The 26,169-nt window shown below is 45.3% G+C and overlaps 1 protein-coding gene across 20 annotated transcripts in view; it reads left to right on the plus strand.

The window, feature by feature from the left end:
* ADD1 (adducin 1) overlaps positions 1-26,169 on the plus strand; it is a 117,673-nt gene that overhangs the window by 21,670 nt on the left and 69,834 nt on the right. Inside the window, exon 1 of one of the 20 annotated variants that reach the window (XM_090035450.1) lies at positions 19,403-19,552. The exons of the other annotated variants lie outside the window; for them this stretch is intronic. The gene's annotated coding sequence lies outside the window, so the exon portion shown is untranslated. Of the gene's footprint in view, positions 1-19,402; positions 19,553-26,169 lie in introns of those variants that run through there. 20 annotated transcript variants of the gene reach the window in all.

Raw genomic sequence — 26,169 nt, forward strand, 5'->3', positions numbered from 1 at the left:
AGGGACCTAGGTAGATCATCTAGTCCGACCCCCTGCCTTGGCAGGAAAGAGCACCGGGGTCAGATGACCCCGGCAAGGTGCTCATCTAACTTCCTTTTAAAAATCCCCAGGCTAGGAGCCTGCACCACTTCCCCTGGAAGCTGGTTCCAGGCCCTAGCCGCCCTGACTGTGAAGTAGCGCCTCCTAATATCTAATCTAAACTTACCCTCCTCCAGCTTGTGACCGTTATTCCTGGTCACTCCTGGCAGCGCACGGGGGAACAGGGACTCCCCCAATACCTGCTGATTCCCCCTGACCAGTTTGTAGCAGGTCACAAGGTCCCCCCTTAACCTTCTCTTGTGGAGGCTAAACAGGTTCAGGTCCCGTAGCCTCTCCTCATAAGGCCTGCCCTGCTGACCCCTGATCATACGAGTGGCCCTCCTCTGAACTCTTTCCATATCGTCCACGTCCCTCTTGAAGTGTGGCGCCCAGAACTGGACGCAGTACTCCAGCTGCGGCCTGACCAGTGCCGCATAGAGGGGGAGGATCACCTCCCTGGACCTGCTCGAGATGCATCTGTGGATGCATGACAGGGTACGGTTGGCCTTCTTGACTGCCTCCCCACACTGCCGGCCCATGTTCATCGTGGAGTCAATGACGACTCCAAGATCCTTTTCCGTCTCCGTGCTGGCAAGAGGGGAGTTCCCCATCCTGTAAGTGTGGTGCCGGTTCTTCCTCCCCATGTGCAACACCTTGCACTTATCAGTGTTAAACCCCATCCTATTCTCATCCGCCCACCGTTGCAACCTGTCAAGGTCAGCTTGTAGCCTATTGCACCCTTCTAGTGCACCCACATGAATATGAATTCATATGAATATGAAGGTATGAATATGCAAACTAGATACTGCAAGATAAGCTTGGTTGTAAGTTGATGCATGTCAATTACGCTGCAAGTTGTATCTTAGTGCAGCAGTTCTCAACCTTCTGCACCTTGCATCCCACCTATGTAAAGTCAAAAAATCCTAGTTCCACTAGCCGATGAGTGGGGAAGGGGGTCCCCCAGAGGCCAGTTGAAGAGCAGGGGTGGGGTTCCCCCAGCAGCCGATTGAAGCATGCAGAAGCAAAGCCAGAAGTCCTGCTGTGGCACTTCTGGTTTTGCTGCCACCACCTGAGTCCCACCTGGAGGACCCTCGCATCCTACCAGTGGGATGCATCCCACCGGTTTAGAAACCCTGCCTTAGTGAAAGTGGGGTGTGAGTGTACACAGTTGCTGTAGAATAGCTGTATGCTGTGAAGTCACATTCTTGCTTACAGTTGTAGTAACTGCCCCTTGAGAAGAGAAAAAAATAGGACGAGGGTGGGCTGCCCGCTATGGGCTCAGGACCAGGGACTGCACTGGCCTCTTCCCAGTGGAGGGGCTAGGCCGGGGCCAGTGGCAATGGCACTGGGAGAGGGGCTATGGGGCGGGCTATAGCCACCCCAAAATTCACCATAGCCATCCCATAGCCCCTCCCTCTCAGCACCACTGCTGCCCACCCTAAGTGTAGCCCTGGCCCAGCCCCATCCCCCTGCCAGGAAGAGGCCAGCACAGCCCCTGAGCCTGCAGCCGGCAGCCCACCCTTACCCCAGGGACAAAGCTGGGGGAGGTTAATTGATATTCATGGGGTTCTGTATAGGGTTCTCTAAGGGTTTTTTGTGGGAAGTTGTATGTTTTAAGGGCTCAGTATATGCAGTTGTATGGTTTTGTTATGTAATTTTGCAATATGAAGTCTTAGTGAAACAAGGATGCTCAATATATGAAGCTTTGTAAGCGTAAAGTGGTAGGTGTGTTTTTAATAAAATGTTGTGATACAAGGTTCTTATCAGTATGTATGTGTTAAGGTGTGCCCTCACTCAGCTGGCACCAAGGCAGAAAGCTGGGCAGTTTTTCCATCCTTCTGCTACAGCAGTGGGATTGGAAGAGACCTCAGGAAAGGATGACATTCACTGGCCAGCTACACAGTCAATAATGAGAGCACTTCTTCCCCCTCCCTCTCCTTATTTTAGTTCCTGTTTCCCAGCAGGCAAGCCCTGCTTGAGCTTCGGAACACGAAACGTTTAAAAAATTTCGAAATGTTTCGACTTGCCTTTTTTTGTTTTGAGGCTTTTTTGAAGCTCTCTGTTTTTCATTTTGATTTTGCTGTTTCGACCTTGAAACGAGTCAAAATGAAACTGCAGATGAAATTTCGCACAGCCCTACTGTCTCTTCTTAGAGCCAGGAATAGATAGGATTTTGGATTATGTGGACCATTGGTCTGGTTTAGCCTGGCAATATCTGCATTCTGTATAGGGTTTGGGTCATGATCTATAAAGCCCTATGGGGTTTGAATGAGAAAGTATCACCTTGCTAGCGATACTAGGGCAACTACAGACAGAAATTGTTTGTCTTGCAAATGGCCCTTTGAAAGCACTCTACTGGCATGCCCTGACCAGAAGTGCATGGCTGCAGAGCACTTTAAAAGTGCCGGATTGTTGGACAAATTAACCCTCATTTAACGGGGGTTCAGATGAAGGCGCTCCATCTTGGAGCACTGTCATTAACTTCTTTTTGTTAATTGGAGCCTTGCGGGGGAGGGAGGGGTGATGGACTCCATTCCACTTGTCCCACTGTCCAGTGCAGGCTGGGCAGACCCCAGATGAAGCACCCTCACCTCCCTTCCCTCATCCCATCCTGAAAACAGTGCTAGAGCTGCAAGCGGGAGCAGGTCTAGGGGGAGAAGCTGCAGACATTAAGCCTCTCTCTCCTGGATCAGCTCCAAAGTAGAGCTTGATTATCTTCCTCCCCAAACAGTAAACATCTGCTGTTTGGGTTGTGGGGAGGGGGTCATTGTAACCCACTGCACTTTCTGGGAAGCACCATGAGTTACAGCGGGGGCTGCATGTCTGTCAGTACCCTCAAGTTAATAGCCATGTGCTAAAAAGAGGCACTGGGATGGTAGTACATATTTTTTTTAATGAAAGTGATTTGTATTCTGGAACTAATCAATCCTCTCTGGTTCCAACAATCTTGACTTCCTGACCTGTATGCAACACCTCTTTTTAGGGAGGCTTCCTGTAATGGGCTGAATGGATTGATGTGGGTGTCTAAACAGGGCTGTTAGTGTGGTTGTGAAACTGAGTTCTCCTTCACACTTGCAGCCTACCCCAAGAAGAATGACTTTTAAGAATGGAATTTGGTTTTGTGGCTCGTGTGTGATCCTGATGACAGTCCAGGCATCCTATGTGTGTTTTACAGCACTTAGCATAAAGATCCAATTATCTTGACTTGGGGGAGAGGGAAGCGGGGGGAGCTCTTGGCACTTTTGAAATATAAATAGTAATTGTTTCAGACTTCTGCCCCCCCCCATTGTCCTCTGGGATAACAACCTTCAGATTTAAAGTTCAAAACTGTTTAGATTGTACTGCAAAAGTACTCACATTTTTTTCTAAATTGGGAACAGGATAACATTGAAGCACAGTTTTACTAGCTGACTTGTTTTTCAGTTGCCTCACCCTGTTGTTTTTCAGAAGCCACACCCATATGTTTAGTCTGAACACTGCAAATGGCTTTGGGAGATGTGCGTGAATGTGGAAAAACTACACACACAATTGCCTCTCAATGTTGAAGCCTAGCTGTGACATCCCAATACATAAAGTAATGCTTGCAAACATAAATCCTCCCAATGCACCTGTAATATATCACCATGTCAGATATGGTTCAGGTTATGACTTATCAGCTATTCAGGAAACAACTATAAAAGCTGGGTTTTGAAGCCTCATGCTAGTCCCCGCTAGACTTTGCTGCCTCTGGCTCTGACTCTAAACAACTGTTTTTAAAAACTGGCCTTATATATAATTCCAGCCATTAATGTAGCAGGAAACGGGGTTCTATCAAGGATTATCTAGCAACTACAGCAGTGTTCAGAATATTTTAACAGCTGTGCCAGGGATCGGCAAACCCTGGCACATTTGCCAAATAGAGGCATGCTGTAACATTTTCTCCAGCATGTCAGGAGGTGTGTGAGCAGTGTTCCCTCTAAGCTGTGTGGTGTGTGTGTGGCCGTGCAGACGTACCTGGCAGTGTGGCATGAGTGCACCTGTGTGAATGCGCATGCCATACAACTTAGAGGGAATGCTGTGTGTGAGAAAATTGTTTTTAAAAGTTTTGTTAAGTTGCTACTCCAGGCTCTCTGAAGGACAGGATTCCTGTGTCATGCTGGTCTTGGGGGCTTAGCCTGTCTGCATGCTGGGCATGACATGAGCAGTGCGGCGCCATCCCCTGTGCAAGGGCACGGCCTCAGAAAACCTCTGGAGCCCTGGGAACAGCTGCTGCGGCTGCCCTGGCCCTGGCTTTGCCCACCTTCAGCTCCCCTCTAGGGGCCGGGACCCGGGCCTGGGCAGATGATACACAGGGCTGCTTCTAGCTGGCTGGCCTTGAGCAGCTGGGGCAGTGCATGCATGCCTCTAGGTAGGTGGCGGTGGAGGGACCAGGGTTGCACTGCCCTCGCCCTGTGCCCTGAAGCAAATGTTGCAGTTGCCTCCAGTGCGGAGCTGATCCCAGGGTCTGGAGCACTAGCTCCTTGCTGACGACGACTGCAACATGCAACTCAGGCCAGGTGGTGGGGGAGGGGCCTGGGGTTCCACTGCCTTAGGCCCCTCCACCACTGTCTGCCCAGAAGGGTGTGTGCAGCAGCCACTGGTACAAAGCCTGGCTTGGGTCTGGAGCCCATGGGGGGCAGCTATGGCCACCCCAAAGTTTGCCTTGGCCCGCTTCATAGCCAACCCTGCAGTGCCTCCTGGGCTGCTGCTGCCTACCCTGCTCTGAGCTCAGCCCTCCCCACTCAGGAGCACTGCACCTTTGTAGACTCAGCTGTACGGGGTGGGCAGCAGCAACCTTACTAGTAGTGGTGACTATGGGGGCCGACTAAGATGAATTTTGGGGTGGCCATAGCCCCCCTGCCCCCCAAGTCCTTTGTAGTGCTGCCTCTAGCTGACTAATGGGCAGGCTGCGGGCCCGGGCCTTGTTGCGGCCTGGGCTCTGGCTCCCCCAGGAAGCATGGGCTGCGGTGGGTCTGGGGCATTGTCAGTTGGACTTTGTCCTGTGGCCCAGGAGCCTGGGTGTGTGTATGTGCATCTGGTTCTGTGCATTTGTGTGTATGTGTGTCTGGTTCTGTATGTGCATGTGTATGTTCTGTATGTGTATGTTGCCAGGCTTAGAATTTGTAGAAAACCTGGTATTTCTGGAAGGAAAAAGAAAGCATTTATGATTATTTACTATATTAATATGCAGTGCATCCTACCATGTAGGTCCTGCCCTGTGTCTCCCTCCCCACCCGCTTTGATTTTCTGGCATGCCAGCACCTTGCAAGGTAGACATTGCTTTTTGTTTTGGCGCTTTGGCCAAAAAAATTGCGTACCCCTGAGAAGCTGTAGCCTCTGGCTACTGTGATGCAGTTCTACCTCATACATGTATTGGGTAAATTAAGCTTGGAACCGTGTCTGTTGGTTGAGTTGTAATTGGGGTTGGGCATGATATGTAAATTTAGTAGGGAGAAGGCCTTGTTTAGCAGCACACAGAGCCTAAACAAAGGTAGGGAGAGAGACTTATTGAATGTACTCATACTTCTTGTGATCTGAGAAGTTGCTTTAGAAAACATAAATGAACTTCTGTTTTACCCTTTTACTAAAGGTTTGTCTTGAAAATGGCTATTTATTTATTTTTCCAGGAGTTTCTATACTAAGGTCAGGATCTGTATGAGGAGAAAAAACGGTATTTAACTTCACATGTCGTGAGGCATGCAGTTGGGCTCTCTGAAAATAGTTTGTTGCAGCAGAGTACTGAGCTTATGTGCATGCAAAGAGAAACGAATACCCTAGGAGAAATTAACAAGAGACTTAGTTTTGTTCACTATCGCCCTTTCTCTTGGCCCCAACCTGGCTGGGCAGGAAGGAAGGGAGCATGACCCAACCCTTCCAGGAGAGAGGGCGGTGGCCTGACCCCCTGTGAAAGCTCATACCTTTCTGAACAAGTTACTCTGTAAGGTAGGTGCTGCTCTGCCCTGCTGTGCCTTCTGCCTGATGTCAAACTAACATGGTTAATTATCTCTCTACCCATAGGTAGTTTTATGGTGCAGATCTGCTTAACGTTTGAGGTTGGAATAGTTATACACCTTACAGTAGGCTTGCCTCCAAGTCTGTTTCTACCTCTTTCAGAGGCCAAATGGTTGGGGAAAGGTCTTGTATCATTCACCAGTAAGCAATCTGCTTGGATAAGGAGCAGTGTTAACAGATTGCAAAGGACATCCGGTCCTTGGCAATAAGAAAGAAAGAGAAGGACTGATGACTGGAGATGGACATTCATTCTCAGGGTCTCATCAGGAATGTGGAATGGAATTAACTTCTTGTCATTGTGCTGTGTCCACAGAAGCTATTTTGGAAATGAGTGATTGATATTTTTAACAGGTATTTTGGTCTGCATAGATTTCTTTCAATAAGAATTGAAATTTTTAATTGCAAGAATTGCCATGTCTGTTTTGACTTTTTAATCTAGTACTGTCAGACAACTGCTGGAGAAATTTCAGTAGTCTGTAATGTAAACCTGTATAAAAATGCTGTGTTTAAGGAATAGCGTGGCAGTTTCTGTAACACCCTTTACAGTCTAGCCTAGTTTAATGGAATAGTTAGTTCTGGGGAGGATGGCTTACAGTATATTGTTGAATAATAAAAAAGGACTGAATAAAGAATGCTAGTACAAAGGGGAGACTGATCTACTGCAAACCTGGTTGACATTGCTTTAGTTTCCCTGTTACCTTCTTCCACAGGCTGAATGCATAGCTTTTATATGGTCTTTATGGGTAAAAGGCCTTCTCTGAACTGATTTTCCTTCAAGCCCCATAAAGCCTGCAAGAAGAAATTGGCAAAATTCATTAGTACACAAAATATGGACAAAGTGCAAGTGTCTTCTACATTGTGTATGCTTTAAAATGGACCTAATGTAGCAATACTGTACTTAATTTGATTAGCTTTCCCCCAACCCTTCAGATTTTTTATTTTCATTTTAAATTATCCCTCCCTCAGTGATTTTGGCCTCTGTCTATGCACAGTGCCTAATGCATTATAGATACTACTGTCATAAATTGGTAAAAGAGAACTGACTTAAATCATTATAGCAACCCTAGAACTCAACCACTGGAGGGATGTTGGGAAGCATCCTTGTTGTTTTCCATAACAATGCTTGCAGTTCTAATTCGTCTGTTTTAAATGTTCATTTGGAAGACCATGAGAACCTCCAGATGCATTTAATTCTGTTTGGTTAGACCTTTCTAGTAAGCAGGCTTTACAAAATCATCTACTTGTAAGCTAGAGCAGAATCAATCATGACCATCGCCTACCCTTAGATTCATGTACATAAGGCACTAGAAATGTAAACAGGTAGTTGGTAAAGAATGTTATACTTGTAGTAATTTTTTAAACCCCCCTAGTGAAAGAGTAATCCCCAGCAGTTTCTGCATCCATAAGTGCTTTGTAACTCATGTCTACCTGACCGCTGCTGTTTGTTTTAGTTGTTAAATGTCAGTGGCTCTGATTTGTAAACAGAGGCTTGTTGCATTACTTCATATTGTAATTGCATAAGAGGTGACATGTTATCAGATGTAATTTGTCTTGAGGGTTTTTTGTGCTGGAAAGATTATCTGTACTTTATTTCAAGCAAGAGTGAATTGTAGTGACCCTTGTAGAGCCCTTATTGTAGTGACTTGAATTTGCGGAGGCACTGGTCCATTTGACAAGAATACCTCTACCTCTGCTTTGCGGCTCTGTGTTCAGGTGATCCTGCAACTCTAGCCTTGAATTTCTTTTTTTCTTTTTCTTCTTTTTTTTTAACCCTTTTGGTTTTTTGTATCTTTTTTTTTTTTTTTTTTCCTCCCATCCTGTCTGAGTCCTTGGCAGAATGCTGTTATGTGGGGCTGTAGTCTTTCATTTAGTGGAGAGCTGTCCAACTGACAGCCTGTGAAGGGTTAACACATAATCCCTGCCTCCCCCCCATCACTCTAGCTATAGGGATGTTTAGGCTGCCCCTCCCTCCCTTATCTTTTGCTTCCTGCTCCTACTCCAGGGAGACCTGGCACAGCCGACAGCACTGAGGGACATCACACCATGGCATGGTACAGCAAGGGAGCTTAGTTAGTCATTGAAAACAAGGGTTGGAAGGGACCTCTGGAGGCCATCTAGTCCAACACCCTGCTCAAAGCAGGACCAGCCCCAACTAGATGATCCTAGCCAAGGCTTTGCGTACCTGGCTCTTAAAAACCTCTAAGGATGGAGACTCCACAACCTCTCTGGGTAACCTAGTCCAGTGCTTTACTTTCTCCTCAAGAGAAGGTTATATATTAGGAAAAACTTAAACTTCCCTTGCTGCAACTTTGAAACCATTGCTCCTTGTACTGTCATCTGCCTCCAGTGAGAACAGTCTACCTCCATCCTCTTCTGAACCCCCCTTCAGGGAGTTGAAGGCTGCTATTAAATCCCTCCTCAGTCTCCTCTTCTCCAGACTAAACAAGCTCAGTTCCTTCAGCCTTTCCTCAGAAGTGTGTCCCAGCCCCCTAACCATTTTTTGCCCTCTAATTTGGATTGTCTCTAATTTGTCTACATCCTTTCTGTAGTGGGGAGTCCAAAACTGAACACGGTACTTCAGATGTGGCCTCACCGGTGCTGAATAGAGGGGAAGAATGGCTTCCTTGATCTCCTGGGAATGCTCCTACTAATGCAGCCCAGTATGCTGTTAACCTTCTTTGCAACAAGAGCACACCGTTGGCTTATGTACAGTTTACTGTCCACTGTAACCCCCAAATCCTTTTCTGCAGAGCTGTTGATTAGCCAACATCTCCCAGCTTGTACCGGTGCATGGGACTGTTCTGTCCTAAGTATAGACACTTTGCACTTCTCCTTATTGAACCCTATGAGATTTCTTTTGGCCCAGTCCTTCAGTCTGTCTAGGTCACTCTGAATCCTAGCCTTACCCTTCAGCATATCATAGAGTGTGTACTCTATGCCATCTTTCAGGTCACTGATGAAGATATTGAGCAAAACCAGCCCCACGACCAACCATTCAAGATACCAGCTGCCAAGTAGACATAAATTGGAAAGCTGCAGTTAGAAATAGAAGCATTAGAAACTGGTATAGCTGCTCTTTTTTAAAATCTTGGTGTTTTGGCTTCCATAGAGGGACATGATCCTGATGGTGAAAAAACAGTATCAGTATGCAAATTGGTCCTATCCATGTTGCTGTTTTGGAGAGAGGCTCTGTTATATGTGGGAACCGAGAGTATGTATGTTGGTTCAGTAGTTCTGTGAGACTTTAGGGTTAAGAACTGTGAAGAGGACAGTTTTTTGATTTTTTGGGTGTTTTTTCCCTCCCCCCCCCCTCTAATTCTGCTTTCACCTTAAATCTGGTTTAGTGAATGTGAGCTCCTATGCCACCTTGTACCCAGGTCCTATTCATAATAACCCTTCAAGTGTGGGAGCTAGGAAACTATTTTAAGAGTACTCTGTTAGTTCACAGGGAAGAGATCCTCCAGGCTTTGACACACTTCCACAAAGTGAGAAAAATAATAAGAATGTTATCTAGTATAAGAGTTTTGGAGTTATCATTTACAATTTCCTTTTATAGGTTACAGCCATTAACATTTTACTGATGTAAAGCTAGTGATTGGTTAATACTTTCTTCACTGCAAGTTAACTATTTTGAATGGAATGCTTATTAAATTCCTTATGTTGTTGGGGTTTTTTTTCACATCTGTAAAGTGATCCTTTTAAGCTACAGATGTTAAACACATTTTGTGGAGAACATTAGTGTTACATTTTTGGATTGAAGAACAGGTTTGGAGCTAAAGCTATGAGTATTTTCCATAATGTTTTTTTTTAGTCATTTGGGAGACTTCCATGAAGATAGATAAGAGTAAATCCCTTTTCATGGGACTGCATTTTGATAGTATTCCACAACACTGAGGGGGAGGGCAAGTGGAAGATGGGATAGGTCACTATGAAGACTGTGACCTTGGAGTGTTTTCTTATTTGCAATAATAACTGCATGCAAATTTAATCACTCAACTGTAAAGGAATTTTTTTTATTATTCTGTCCATTGGTATTAGATTTCAGAATGAATAGGTCATTGGGACTCTAACAACTCCATATCGATTCTTCCCTGGACCGTTTTTATAGCTCCTTTTTCTCAAAGCTTATATTCTGCAAAGCTTGCATATCTCAGGACAACAGGTAAGTACACTGAAGTGGTTGTATCAGAGCAAGATGATGCTGAACATTTGAGATGACTTAATTTTGGATGGGTTGGTGTTTAGTAGTTTTTGCTCCTTATAGATTCAGTGTTACTTGAGTGAAGAGGCTAGATCAAACCTCAGAATTAACCAGAACCCTACTAGGTAAGGTAGGTAAATGTGTGGGAACTCTAACTACAGAAGTCCTGAAGTATAATGTCATGGTGAGAAATCCAGCCCCTGTAACTTACCCAGTTGCTTTCTGTCAGGGTGTTACCTTTTATTTCCTGCCTGAGGTCATCATATTAACCTGTAGCTTGTTAGGTATTTGTAACACTAAAATTTATCCTCTTCTTCTTGACTTTTTAGTTTTAACACTTCTGCCCTTGAAAGAATTTAACTCTTCTGCCCTTCACAGAGCCTTGTGGTTGCTACAAGGTGGGTGAAGATATTAGTTGCTTTACCCTTCCTTCCTTTCTCTTGTGGTTTTGTTTCTCCACAGCTTCCTTTTCTGTTCTTATTTCCTTCAAAAGAAGAAAAATCATGATGTTGCCCTGATTCTTGAGTTTTTACTGCTGCTTGTAGTCAGAGCCAGCCTTATGGGTTGATGACGTGGGTGACTGCCCAGGGCACCGTGGCTGGGGGGCACCACCCCATCCCTCATGCTCCTCCCAGCAGTACTCCCACCACACCCCAGATAGGAGGAGCAGTGCCCAGCCCCCCCCCCCCCCCACTTCTTCCTGCTGCTCAGGAGGAGCTGGGGTGGGCTGAGCACATGCGGTCTGGGTGGCACCTGCTCCGGTCTGCCTGTCTTTCTCCTACACAGCAACAGTGGTGTATTCTTGCCCCCCCTGCCAGGCATACCATGCTGCTCTTCCCTGCGCCCCTGCCCATTTGCGTGCAACAGTGCTGCTACCCAGGAATGGGGGGAGGCAAAATAGAAGTTTGCACCATTTTCCTTAAGGCCAGTCCTGCCTACAGTGTTTTGGAACATAGCAACTGCAACCAGAGTGTTTCTGGTTGCACAGTGCCATTGCTTGGTAAATTCACAACCAGCAATCAAGGCATTGGAACTATATGCAGAAAGATGGGGCATCTCTTTGCTTTCCGTTTTATATCTGGATTAGAAACCTCATAAAATTGAGGGTCAAAAACTTTCTTCAAGAAGTTGTAGGCTTCAGGTCCCTGATTGACAGAGTTGATGAGTTAGTGAATAAAGTGTTCCACTTTTGTGGGTAGATCCTTTGGTAGAGTTTGAAACAAAGTAAATGTACATGGTAAGCCCATCATCCTTTGGTGTACCCTGCCACAGGATTGGCAACCTTTTAGGTCAGAGGGGTTCCTTTCTTGTTTTCCCTGATGCCCAAGACACAACTATGGTCCTGCAGCAGGATCTGACCTCCATGGCTGGCCATAGCGCTTCCTATTAGCCCCAGTTGCCCTGCGTGCTTCCTCTGGCCTCAGAGTATCAGTCACCCTGCTGTTTTGTCTGCCATGGTGAAATTGGGGAGACTGCCCTTAGAGGCCAGTGTGAGCATTCGGGAATTTGGACAGTCTCAACTCGGACTCCCACGCTTTTTTCAGCACTGTATGGGGCTGCTGGCCCTGTCTGTCTGTATAGCGCTGGGTCCTACTGACTGTAGTTGTTTCCCTGCAGGCCCTAATACTTTATTCCCTCCACTGAGTCCTGTGGCCTCATACAGGTCTCAGCCCTCTGTGTATCTGGCTTTTTCTAGGCTGCTACCTTCAGGCTATGAACATTTTGGCTTTGGCCCCCACTGGGTACTGGACCTTTGCAGGAGTCTGTCTTGGCCTCAGTCCCTTCTCTCTCCATACACTGGGCCCCTGGCCCTGCCTCAGCTTTAGCCCATGCAACCCACTTGATCCTGGACACTTGCAGGGCTCTACCTGGGCTTCAGCCCCTTATGACAAAGTGCCCAGCCAGGCATCCCTATGGCCTCCAAAACCACCTGCTGACCACATCCAAACTTCCCATCTTCTGAGTCTCCAGGTCCCCAGAAACTCCAATCTTGTGCCAGCTGGTTCTTTTCAGCTTCCCTGAATACCTGGGCTGCCGGGTCCCCTGCCTTAGTAGCTTGGACTCTCAGGAGTTCTTTCTCTGCAACTCAGGGCCAGACTGCCCCTTCAGATCTGGAGTTAGGCTTTAAGTACTGATAAAGATTTTTTTGGCCAGTACTGATGTCCGATTATTAATCAACCACATTGGCTGATACCAGCCCAATTGCTGATATGCAGTCCAGCAGCTTGGAGAGTTTATCTGGCTGGTAAGTCTGTAGTGGGGAAGGGACATGGGGGAGGGAAGGGGTGTGTGGGGGGGTGCAGATTGAGACCCTCATGATGAGGGAGAAAGTGGGGCAGGGGTAGACACTACCCAGATGTGTGCACCCCTGGGGGGAGGTTGGGGGGCATGTGCCTCCTGGATCTGTGCATAGGGTGAGGGCAGGCTGCTCACTGCAGGATGGGGCCTGGGCCTGTGATGGCCTTTTCCTGGTGGGGGCTGGGCTGGAGCTGTGGATGGCACCGGAAGGGAGGACTACAGACTTACTGGCCAGATACTCCTCTCCAAGCTGTGGCTGTGCCCATGCACGTGGCCTTTATCAGCAACTTGATCGGCCATATCAGTCAAAAAAGCTGATTGCCGAGAATGACGATTTCCCTCCTATCAGTGCCAGTCCGATACAGACATGCATTTCAGTGCACCTCTAGCTTTAAGCATAGTGGGGGTCTGTCCCTTTCTGATCACCTGACCTCTGACTGCATTATTTCTGTTTAGTTCATTACTTCATTTATCCTGTTCCACAGCAGTCTGCTCAGTTATCCTTCATTTGCTTCTTACCTACCTGCCTGCTTGGAGGACTGCCCCTGTAGCTTATTGCAGGGCATCTTGTCTCAGCTATTTATAGCTCTATATCTTCTCTTAGTGCTCTATATCTTCCCTGGTGCTGCTTGCTTTTCTGTAGCTGCCCCTTGCTCAGCTGCCTACACCACATTGCAGCTTTTTAATGTGGCCCTCTTATTCTCTTAGCAGGGGTTAGGGGTCCCTGCTACACCTCCACAGTGCCCAAGCTGCCTGCTGCCACTTCTGCTACATGCCACTGATGATAGCTACCCCAACTGTAGATGGGAGGGGAAAATTTGGTGATGGTAAGCGGCCCCCTCTGGTACGTGAGCAGCAGGAAGCAGCTGTGGAGGTGATCAGTGGCATGGTTTATATATGATAGATTGCCTTCTGTAACAGTCATGTGTTTTGTCCTGACCACTCTGAATGGATTCAGTTCTGGCAACAACATACACGTTCAAATTTGATCCGATAGCCCAAAGTGTATTTAAAAGCTGAAATAGCCTTTAAAAAGGCTGAGCTTTGTTGTGTGTGTGTTCTGCTTAGGAATGTATCCCAAGAGGTCACGTTCTGAAAGCAGTAATCCAAAATGAAGATTGTCATAATGGCTATCTATCTTTCACGTCCACCAAAGAAACCTGCTAATCAGAGTCAAAACTGGATTAACTTCGAAGGCATAGAATAGCTTTCCTTGCTCCATAAGGTAATATTTTGACCCTCATACTTAAGGAGTGTTCTGTGAAAATCGAAATATGAGAAGAATCATTATTTAAATAATTGTGTCTTTATCTCCTGTTAGCTCTCCTAGGATTTTGATGAGAACTGTTTGTTTGTTTCAGTTTCTGGGGTGGACCCATTGATCTCTTGAGGTCTCTTCCGGCCCTAAACTTCTGTGAATCCATTGCCTAAGTTTTTGCAGAGAAATTCTGAAAATCAAATTTTCTGGCTGTTGCTAAAACATTTCAGCTAAAGGAGCGCCTTAAAAGTTCAGCAGCAATCGCCTGTTGTTTCAGCCCTATCTACTTAAATTATTTTTAATGTCTTGATTATACTGACAGTGGTAGTAATTACACATACACCATTTTTTTTAATAGGCTAAGTAGATAAAATTACCTCAGTGTTTGTGTTATACTTCTAAGAAAAATCTTGGTATTGCTTTCAAGACATGATATATATGGTATAAGCTACTGGACTGTTCTTTAAACATTCATAAACATTGGAGTTCTTTTCTAATCAATTTTGGATGTAGAAATTACCTAGATTGGAGACTGAGAGTTTGTTTAATTATCAAGTTCAGAAGTGCTGATCTAAAGCTGAATGTATATGCAGTGAGATAATTGGTTATATTTAGCAACAACAGGTGGATAGCCAAACCTGTTAAAATGTCTCATTTTTTATTTCTAAAAATCTGCTTATTTTTAAAAAAGTAAACCCAAGTTTGTGCCCAGCACGCTTTAAAAATGAACTTCTATTTATGGAGTTATTCAGTATATTATTTGATGCTGGTTTTATGGTTTGCTGTAGAATTGGAACATTTGTGGCCTTTTTTAATTTATAACTGCTTTTTTGTCATGTAGTAGAGAAAAGTGTTTGAGACAAGTACCAAATTGAAAACCTTTGTTCATAGAATCTCTCTCTCTCAAGCAACAAGAGTGTGCTTTCACTGGTAGCCTTCAGTCCTGGCCTGAGTGGGACACTTTGGACACATAGAGGAAAGTCCTAAACACCAGTGTGTTTTAAAGGCCCAGGTCTGGTACTTATTTTATAGGTAGAAAACTGACATGTCAAGTAATGAAGCACCTTTCCTTAGGCCACGTACAGGAAGTTCTGTACGAAGTTCTGGTGGCTCAGCTGTATAGCCAAGGGAGCTGTGCCAGTAGAACCGCTACTGATGCTTCTAATTACAATGAGACAATCGATCCTGAAAAATAATGGAGAGGTGTTTAATAACCTGTTTTTTGGGCTCCTCCCTGTGCCCTGTCCATTGTAGGCAGTCCCTTTAAACTTCCATACACTAATGCCAGGGGTCTCAAACTCATTTGGCCCCATGGATCAGGTGTGTGGACCTGAGAGGGTCCATGGACCTACTGTTCCCTCCTCCCCAGCATACTTGATCCAGCAGTCGCGCCAGCCAGTCTGGGACCCACACTGCATGTAGCACAGATCCCAGAGTGGCTGGAGCAGGTGTCCTGTGCAGTGTAGTCTGGTCAGAGCTGCAGCCATGCTGCACACAGTGGCAGCTCTGAGCCAGACTATCCCATGTGTGGCATCTACTCTAGCCAGTCTGAGACCTGTGATGCATGTAGCACTTAGGCCTACTGCAGCCCATCTGGTACATTGCATGGTGTGACAGGCAGAGGGAGACTGGTGTGCATGGATGGGATGTGGACTGGCCCTGTGCCACAGACATGTGGCCATGACCTCTGTGCATCAGACTGACAGGCAGCCCTGGGGGCTGGATAGTGAGGCTCAGCAGGCCACATGGTTGACACACCTGCTATAGGCGCTAATATTTATGCCTATTCAAATAGCTTATGTTTTAGTTGCGAGTGAAGTATGTGCATTCTGTTTTAAGCAGAGATTCTGTAATGTTCATGGGTCCTTCGTTGGCTGGGCTGTTAGGAAGTGTAGGCCTTGGCTGTGTTTGACAGTGATGCAAGTTCCCACAATATACAGGATTTCTAACTTAGGATATTTGAAAGAACTACTTTTTTAAACACATGGTGACATGTGAAGAAAAGTATTAATTTCTTTTTATTGTAGATGGTTTGTCTGTCTCCCTCTCCCATCTTTATATTCTTTCTTGTCAGTGGTTCCTAACCTTTTTAGACTCAAAGCTCCACTCAAAAAAAGCCAGTCCTTAGCTCTCACTTATTTTTGAATATGGAAAAAGAGCAGTTCTTCATTTGGAAAGACCACAAGAAGTCAGAATGGTTTTGACACTTACAGATTCCTGTTTGATGTCTCTGAGTTATCTTGTAAACCACATGTAGGTGCATACTGGACAGTGCCAATATTGCATATCACATGGTAGCACCCTTAAAAGCATCTCATGACACCCCAGCATGTGATGGTACCCTCGTTGAGAATCACTGGCATATATCCCAGGAATGAGAGAGGGACATATTTGCAGTGACCTATAGACATAACTTTTTTTTTTGAAAAGATAGGAAACAATGGTGCTGGAAAAAAAAATTATGCAGGCAAACTACCTAGTGGGGACAACCCAGTTCACTTCAGGCATTTTTTTTCATTTTGTGGCCCAGTCTGCTTTGGAGCAAGTTAGTTTAATAGTACTCCTTCATGGTTATCCCAGCTACATTTGTGCATGTATCAGCCTTTGAAAAGTATGTAAGTGGTCCTTCCTCCCTACTTCTACTTCTACCGTCTCTTTTAGGTTGCTGCTACTTTAAAATGTCTTCCAGTAAGTGCTGTTACTGTATAAATTAGATACTACTTCTTTCTAGGAAGGTGCTGTTGGGGGTACTACTAACCAAGTTTTTTCTGGAATTATGCACAAATGATTGCTCTTTCCATTGCTGCAGCGAGTTCTTCCTCCATACAGGTCTCACCAAGGGGGCAACAGACAAGTAGGTGCTCCATGGTCTGCACTTCACCACACTTGTGTATTTGTGTCATTAGAGTAGCCCCACTTAATCATGTTTGTTTTTTGATCTTCCAGTTTGCATGTGGAGGTGGTTCAGGTATCACCATATTAACCAGTCTGTATCAGCCCCCCTGGGAAGGTCCTCCTGGGATTCCAAGTCCATTTCAGGTCATCTGAATTTAAATTTAAAAATAATTAATTTAAATTCTGGTGAGAGTGGATCAATAACTTTTTCTCTTAATAACAAAGCTGCTTCTCTGATCTGATCCGTGCTCAAAACCCCTAGATCACTGGCTTACCTGTATAAGATATGGGTAAGGCATGTAGATTCAGAGGAGCCTAAAAATGAAAACGATTTCAGTAAAAACCTGAGCACCTCCTTATTGGTGTTATGACTAGGGATCCGGATTTTCTGTTTTGCCATGGAAAAATGAGGATTTCCCCTTCTTTAAGGAGGAAAAATGCAGGGAACAATGGGTTTCCCCTTGCAGGCTGGTAGAGTTCCAGCCTGCAAGGGGCTGCTTGGTGCTAGGAGGAGTATGAGGACAATCAGGCATGGGGTGTCATGTGCTTGTGCACCTGTGCACATGCACGTCAGCCAGGCAGTATGGAGAGCAGCTCCCTGTAGGTAAGTCTACAGGGGGAGAGGGGTGCAAATTGAGGCCCCCACAGTGAGGGATGGAGTAGGGCAGGGCTGGGGCTGGGGGTGCTGCCCAGCTGTGGTGGTGTGTGGGCACTGGGGCCAGGATCAGAGTACATAGCTGCAGGGCCTGGCTGGGACCGAGTCATGGGTGGCTTGTCCAGGAGGCAGGGGGGTGGGGGCTGGAGGGTTGGCTCCCTGCTGTATGCACTCCCAAGGAGGGAGGCATGGAAGGATGCATGCTTGAGATTTTGTTCATGGGATGTGGGCAGAGGAAGGCTGCCTCTTGCAGCCTAAGGGCTCCCTGCCCTTCAGTCTTCCTCCTGGGGCCTCCACAGCAGAGTAGGATAGGCAGGCTTGGTGCCACTGCTGGGAGCCCCATGTCAACTGCTCTACTATGGTGAGGTGTCCCCTGGTTGCCCAGCAGCAGTGGCCGGCCGTGATGTGGAGGGCTGGGAAGGCAGGAGGCTGCAGGTTGCAAGCGAAGGGCACCAGCAGAATTGGGGGTGTGGGGGGTCACTGGCAAGGTCAGGGAGCTGTATATAGTATAGTCACCTATATATAGTGACACTTTATTTTAATTGCTGAAAAATGCAGATTTGGGGTCTTTAATTGGAGCATTCGGCTGTTGGTTGGTTTTTTTGTTTTTAAATTGGAGAATTGGCAATTTTTAAACAGAACCAGGTTCCCTGATTATGACTCCTGAGCCTAAAGGAGCTGTTCATATGGCAAAAAATAACCTTATTGTAGTTCACCATCCCAGTATTGAGATCCCAGAAAAATATTAGATCTTTTGTTTCTCTAGCTCATATGTCTCTCTGAGGTATTAAAAAAGGCACAGAAAAATTGCAGAGCAAATATAATTAATATATTACCCCTTATTCACTATAGAGGTTGAATGTAAAAACTGGCCACTTGCCATACTTTTTATAAATGCCACTGAATGGAGACTGTGCCCTTGATTATGCCAAGTGTGTACTTTCCCAAGTACAGGGTTGAGGTACAACTAGCTCAGTGTTTATCTGCACAGTGTACTGTTGTGCTGGACATGCACTCAGTGTAGTTCTCAATGAGTGAGCTACCTATGCTGAAAAACAGGGGAAATTCTTGTGAATGGAGACGAGTGCTACCACAGCTTGAGACTTTTCAGTACTCAGCCTAGCTTATCCAGCACTAACTGGGGTGTCTCTGCATGGAGCTATCTTCAGTGATACTAGGAGAGTTTAGCACAGCAGTAAGTAAGGTGCCAATCTTCTGGTCAACTCTTCAGAGGGTTTACCGAAAATAAATCCTACTTTTCATTAAGTTTAAGGCTGGAAGGACTGTTGTATCTGGTCTGATCTCCTGTGTATATCATAGGCCATTTAACATTCACCATATGCTTCTCTCTTAGATGACTTTGAGCAAGCTAAAGCATTTTGGTCATCAGGAGGCTAAATTACTGTGCATTGAAAAGCAGTGAACAAGAGGACAAGCTGTTCACTAGCTGTCACCAATCCCTGAGCCACTGTTTAGGATTTACTTATGCAAGGTGTATGTTTAAAAGGCTCTTGCAAGAGATCCAAATCCCATGCTATCAAAGAAGAAAAAAAAAGGAAAACCCCAAGCCAAGGTCCCTGTAAGTGTGGCCTGGGGAATGTGGGGAGGGAAATCCAAATCTGGTAAGAGTTTGGGCCTGAGCATTTGACCAAGGCCCTGCAGCCAGATTATCCATACTTTCTTGGAGCAGTGGTTTTCAACTCTGGTTTTGTATAAGGAACCATTTGTAAACATCAGTGGCCTGTCCCAACCTAGTGCCCCTCACTCCCAACCTGCTGCCCCTTGCCCTCTGCCCTCCAGTGTGTGGGGCATGGGGGCCCCCAAGCAGCCTCTTGCAGGCTAGAAATCTCCAGGGAAAAGCCACAGTTCTTTACATTTTTCTACTTGAATGTTTTTAAAGTTTGATCTGTTTTTAAAGCTTGTTTGCAACCTTTTGTATACTCTTGCAACTCACTTTTGGGTCACAACCCACAGGTTGAGAAACACTGCCTCGGAGTACTGGTACCACCTGTATGATGGTTCCAGCTACAGAGGAAGCAATCTTCAGTATTTGGAGGAGAGGAGGAACAGTAGGAGGAGAGGAAACAGAATCACCAGTTGTGCATTAGGGGGGAAAAATCCTTTCTTATCCCTACAGGTAATCAAATGAAGCCCTGAAGCATGAAATGTAATTAGCTGTTGGTTCGATGCAGAGCCCTACAAGCAACGAGCATGTTGAGGGCAAGGTAGATCTTCCTGTTCTCTCTAGAGCCTATGAAAAATAAATGTGTGAACAAAGGGATATTATAGATTTCAAGTCTAGGAAGGACCTCAGGTGCTGTTCAGCTTCACCCCTGCATGGACAGGTGGTAGAATTTCTCCTGGAAACTGGATTAAAGCGTGTTTTTTTTGGTTGGCTGTTGTGGGGGTTTTTTTGTTTTGTTTGTTTTGTTTTGTTTTTTTGGAAAGATTATCTAACTGCATTTTAAAGCCTGTAAGCAACAGTGAGCGCATAGCCTTCCTCAGTAAACTATTCTTATACTATACTGGCCTTCCTGCTAGATAATTGCATTTTCATTTGTCTAACAAGTTCTATCCTAAGGATTAATCCCTAACCCTTCTCTGTTTGATAAGAGTAGGTTTTGCTCCAAAGCCTCACAATTGTAAGACTTTTTTTCAGACCCTGGCTCATTTTTGTGGCCTGGCTGTGTACTAAGACAAGACAGTTTCTGGTCTTCTACTTGATACACTGTCCCTTTTTACATGTCCAGTGATTGGTTAACCCCTCTTGCCATGACACTGCACTTACAGTTCTTTTTTAGGCAGATTTATTTGACCCCCAACTCCTGTTTTGAGCTATTGTTTTCCAAAACAGGATCTCCTATACCATCAGTATAACTTTTATCTCTTGTTTCCAAATATTACTTTTCATTTGCCTGTGTTAAAGTGCATTTTGTGAGATTGACTGTTTAACCAGGCAACTCTCATCTCTTAACAGTAGCTGATCCTCCTTGTTATTTACTATCCCATCAATCTTTGTGCCTTCTGCAAATATTTTATACCACTGTTTGATCATTGATCAATATATTAAATATTGTTGGATCAATAAAATCCTTGTTAGATATCTCCTAGTTCATCGGTATATTTCATGTAGTAGTAAGTTGTGCTCTGGAGAAATGCAGGCATAGTATATTAACCCAGTTGTCTTTTTAGGAACCAGGCCTCAAGTCCTATCAAAAAACAATTGGTTTGGCAAGATCTGCCTTCCCTGAATCCATGCTGATCAGCACTAACTAAATTTTAGCCCCTAATTCTTTGTTGATAGTCCTGAATTAACCATTCCATTATTTAATCCAGGACTGACATCAGACAGTCTTCCTTTAGTTCCTTGAGTTTTCCCTTTTATCTTCTTCAATTACTGGAAATGGGTTCATTTCTTCAGACTCTTAGATTTCTTCCCCTCCCCTCCCCCCCCACCTCACACTTCCCAACCTACACCAGACCTAAAATTTTGTTGTTCCTAACACATTAACACACCAGTTTTCTTCTTATCTTTAACCATAGAGGCCACTTGTCATCTTTAGTATAGTTAATTTGTTTATTGTTGTTGTTATTATTACATTTTATTTTAACTAGAGGGCCTTCTTGCTCAATGTAACTTTTTTTTCGTTTGTGGCATTGTGGCTTTTGGGCAGTCCATAAGATGTACGTGAACAATTTCCAGTTTTCATTAATATGGTACTTCCCACGTTTACATTTATGTTCCCAGTTAATTAAGCGGGCAGTGACTTTAAATTTTGGAAAATGTGTCCCTTTAAAGCTTCAGATATATGTAGAAATGTTTCTTGTCTCTTACTGTTTGAAAACAGTAGATGTAACCAGATCGTGATCACACTTACACAAACAAATGCGAAGTATTGGATGAGTTATTAACTTTTTTCATTGTTTTGATACAGAGCCCTAAATGCTATGAGCATGTTCAGGGCAAGGTAGATCATCCTGTTCTCTCTGGAGCCTATGGAAAAAAATGTGTGAGCAAATGAATATTACAGAAGAAAATGTGAAATACCAGGATGGCATTAAAAATGTGCTACTTCCATTGAAGTAGCTCTTGGAGCTGCTCTAATTAAAGTGCTCCCCCCACCTCCGTGCCTGCCTTCTGGAGCATGGCTATAAACACCCTTTACTTCTAAAAGATGCAGAAAAACAAAATAAAAAGGCAAGTGCCTGTTTATGCAAAAAAAATCAGTTTGTAAAATGCTGTCTTGTGAACCAATGGTAAACATCTCCATATCTCAGCAGATGAGCTGAAGATGTTTGTTTAGGTGCATTTTCCAGAGAATATCTGCCTGTAATTAGTTATAAGAACAATTTGACTCTGGACCCCCCGACTCCAGCAGAACTATATTGAATCTTTCACTTGAATACCATAAACTGCTGAAATTGTGCTGGCAGAATTTATACAGGCACTTCTAGGACAAAACAGCAGAGCTGGCTGAAACTGGACAGGAGGAGTCAAACCAAGATAATGGTGGTAAGGAATTAGTTTGACCTTATTCATTTTTCATTTAGTGAAACTTGGGGTACAGTGTGTGAGGGAGAGACTTTTGCTTTTAGTTGGTGACACACAACTGGGTGTGGAAGTTTTATTGGAGCCAAGAAAGGCATATTGTCCAAAAAGGAGGACAAAACAGGAGCTAGGTAAAACCATGAAAGGAATTTGTTCAGCTGGAAGAAGCCGGTCAGAGAGCTAGAAGAGAATGAAGACGGGGCTTAAGAAGAAATTGGGGATCAGGCAGATCAAAAAGAATTCAAGTCAACTGTTGTCTTTTCCTTTTTTTAATTTTTTCCTTCCATAACCTACCATCTGTCCTAGCTAGTTGGGTTTTTTCCTCCCTTTTCAACTTTTTTGTAGGCTGTGGAATATCTGTCCTTCCCATTATTGCTCATCTCCTCTTTTTTTCTGTGTCAACTCCCCATTCAAATTCAGAATAGCCTAGAGGAGAACAACCCCCGCATAGAGGATTCCTTTGCTCTTTCATAAAGTTGACAGTAGGGAACAAATTCTTCAACTACCCCTTTTTTAGCAAATAGGGCTGGTTCTTGCGTGTTGTGCACAAAGGAATTATTTTGAAAAAGCACAGAGTTAGATTTGGAAACTGGATCTGATGTCAGAAGAAAAAGCAGCTTCATGCCCTCGGTTGTCTCGTTCAGCCTGTTAAAGTCTGAGAACAGAGGAATCAAAGCCAGAGGGTACAAATAAAAAACAGAGGAACTAGGGCAAAAAAAAAAAAAATCACAAGGTCGAGAACTTGTCTGCTTTAAAACTTAAAACAGTGATTTTATTTCTAGTGAGGTGCACAATAGCTAACCAGTAGTTTAGTTTTAGGTCTTAAAATGGGCCATTTACTGCAGACCTTGGGATTATTACTTAAGACGGATATTTAAAACGCTCAAAAATGTGGTCGGACTGGTTTTGAATTGCGATTGAGTAGTTCCGATTTAGGGGCTCTAAAAAGCTATCCTTTTTAACTCTGGAAGTAGAGGAGCAGAACTTGCCTCTGTGCTTTTTGTCTTGTTTTCCTATGTCAGGGTAGGCAACGTTTTTTGGCCGGAGTGCCGGAAAAAACACAATGTCTACCTTGGAAGATGCTGGAATGCCAGCATGCCAGAAAAAATGAGGGCACGGGATACATGGCAGGATGCACTGCATATTAGTATAGTTAATAATCATAAATGTTGCCTTTTTTATAATAAATACCAGATTGTTTAAAAATTGTAAACCTGGTGACAATAAAACTTTCGATACTACCTTTAATCTTGTGTATTTGTTTTGCGTGGGTCCCCCTACAACAGCCCCCAGCCCTGCTGGAGGAGGCCGCCAGCTGCCAGGACTGTAGGGCCAGGGATCCAGGTCCGCAGCTCCCTGCCCCCAACAGAAAGCAGTGGCTGCTGCAGCAGGAGCTGGAGCCGGCTCCCCCACTGCTGCTGTCTGCTGTGGGCTTGGGTGAGCCATGGGGGCCGGCTCCCAGTGGCACTGCACTCCCAGAGGATAGGGGGGAACCTGCACCTCCCAGATCTGTGAGAGAGGCAGGGTGATTGCAGGCTCGTGCTCCCTGCCGTGCTGCCCTCTCCTGCCACCTCTGCAGAGCAGCCTGTGGGACCCAGCACAATGGGGAATGCGCTTGAAAACTGCCTGCTGTTCTGAGCTCCCCACTGCCCTGGCCCCACTTCCCCTGCCAGCGGGGGCAGCAGCGAGGGGCACAACTCTGTGCTGCTGCCTGCACTGCCCCCACGCATGCATGGGAAGTGGGACCAAGGCAGCGTGGAGCTTGCAGCGACAGGCTGCTTCCCTGTGCAGCCTCTCTCTGCGCTGCTGCTTCAGGTCATATGCTGTGCTCCCGGTCCTGCTTCCCTCCTCTGGGGACTCCGAAGTACAGTGTATGTGATTCAGAGTGGCAGTGCACAGGGAAGCTTGGAGTGGCAGGCAGCTTAGGCAAGCCCCCACTGTGTGCCCTGCTGTGCCAGGTTCCACACACTGCTCTGCAGAGGTGGTGGGAGAGGGCAGCACAGTGGGAAGCATTGCTGGCACCTGCTGCCTCCCTGGAGCCTGGGGCTGGGGAGGCAATAGCTGGCTCAGGCTCTGTGTAGCTGCTGCCAGCCATGGTGCCCGCACTGCTTGCAGCCTTCCAGCTGCCTGCTGCAAGCAGCCTGGGCTCCGTGGCTGGCAGCAGCTGCCTAGAATCCAGGCTGGCGGTGGCGTGCCAAGCAAAATGGCCTGGCGTGCCAAGCTCGGCATGCATGGTGGGGGTTGCCAACCGCTGTCCTACACAATCCCACTTCCTAGTTGCAGGCCTATGTAATCATCACTTGTGTGTTTCTGCAGCAGTTTACAGTTCCTAAGAGGCTAGAGGGAAAGACTAGGGTAGGGATGTTGAACATATATATGCCCCAAGTGCTGGATCTGGTCTGTGAAGCTTTTAACTGGGTGGCCAGGGGGAGTGGCCTGCTTTAGAATCTGGTGCCCTTGGGCTCTGGATATGGCGATTGGCAGCAGGAGGGTGAATGAGGGCTAGCACATCTCTGGTTGCCCCTCCTGGTGCTTTGCTTGTCTCCAATGCTATGCCCTAGGTCCCTGGGCATACTTGGACTGCCTCAGAGCAGACCAGATTAATTGGGTCTGCTGGAGTGTGAGAATTACCATGTTCCAGGAGACTCGAGCGTCATGTGTATGAGTGTCCCCGTGCTGAAAATGGCAGCGTGGGTGTTTTGACTAAAGCTCATTAGAGCTTTAGTTAATTGCTGCACCGCCATTTTTCAGCGCCGGGACATTGATGCACATGACATGCCAAGCGCTTTAATTAGAGCAACTCTTGGAGCTGCTTTTAATTAAAGTGACCCTCCTTCCCCCCACAGCATGTGTATAAACACCCAGGCAACAGCTCTGGCTCCAGTTTGAATTTTGTGGTGGAGACTGGAGCCACCACCACATGCCCCAGGTCAGAGCTGGAGCTACTGCAGCCCCCACTTCCTTCTGCTGTGGCTTAGATCTAGCCTATGAGGAGCCGCATAGTCTGGATTTGACACCCACACAAAGTAAGTTTGACACCCTTGGACTAAAGAAATGAACTAGGGTCACCTGTGTACATGTAGTACACAAGGTCCCAGTATATGAGCCATACTGATAGCTGAGGCTGATTTTTATGTGCTTAAGCACAGTTGGTTCTGAGCTATGGCATTGTTGCTGTCTGACTGCTCTTCTAATATTTACATGTAGAAACCAGACACTGGCAAAAACATGAGTCTGCAAATGTTGAGAGTTCTCTCTGAGTCAAAGGAGCAGGTTTTAAGCCTGGGCAAGGATTGCACAGCCATAAAGCATAACAAACTATTTTACCTAAAACTGTCTTTATCGATGGCTCCTTAAGGTTAATTCTAAAGTAGGTTCTCAGAGGTCCTGTTAAGTAATTTAGATGGTTAGCTGAGGTGCCAAATAACATTTATTGCAGTCTTCCTTTTTATAAAAAAAAGTACCCCAGAAAAGCACAAGATGGTTAGGAACTGATGTACTCTGAGATCAGTTTAATGCCACATTCCCAACTGCACACCTGGTTTTCTTTAGATGTCATCTGTAGAATTTAGCAGGCAGAGATTCTGTATTTAGAAAACCCCACTTTGACAAAGCATTCTTGTATGATAAATGGTTTGTTTAAACAAAGAAAAATCTTAACTTGAAACTGGTTGATCATTGCCAAGAACAAGGCTGAAGACCCATAACTCTCTGCTGCTAAATGGATCCTTACCAGTTTTGTAAACGCATTTCCCTGTCTAATTTGAAGCATATTTTTCAAGTTTTTGTTATTAACCACTTCCAAAGGTATTATTTTTACATTGAAAATAAGTAAGAAAATCTGCTGTTACAGGTTTTCCTAGAAGATTAAAGCAACTTTGTTTTTGAAAAGGTGACCTGAATGTGAAATGTACTATTTGAGTCTCCAGGGGCTTTGAGTCTGTCCAAATATATCTTTAGATAATGCTGTAATTCATTTTAATACTGTGTAGCTTAATGCCATGTGACAGCTCTCCCATTGACATTCGGGAGCTTTGGAGCATGCTGAAAATAGGGAATACTGCTGGTAAAGTTTATGCATGCTGTAGCTAAAGTGGATCTTTGTGAGAGCAGTTTTATCTGCCTGCCTCAAGTTGTTTTTTCTTTCTCTTTTTCCTTTATTTGTTGTTTGAACACTTCTGTTTGAGAGAAACAATGCTATTCAA

Source organism: Crocodylus siamensis, chromosome 2, assembly GCF_052110815.1.
Source record: "Crocodylus siamensis isolate JL-2025a chromosome 2, ASM5211081v1, whole genome shotgun sequence".
Classification (NCBI taxonomy): domain Eukaryota; kingdom Metazoa; phylum Chordata; order Crocodylia; family Crocodylidae; genus Crocodylus; species Crocodylus siamensis.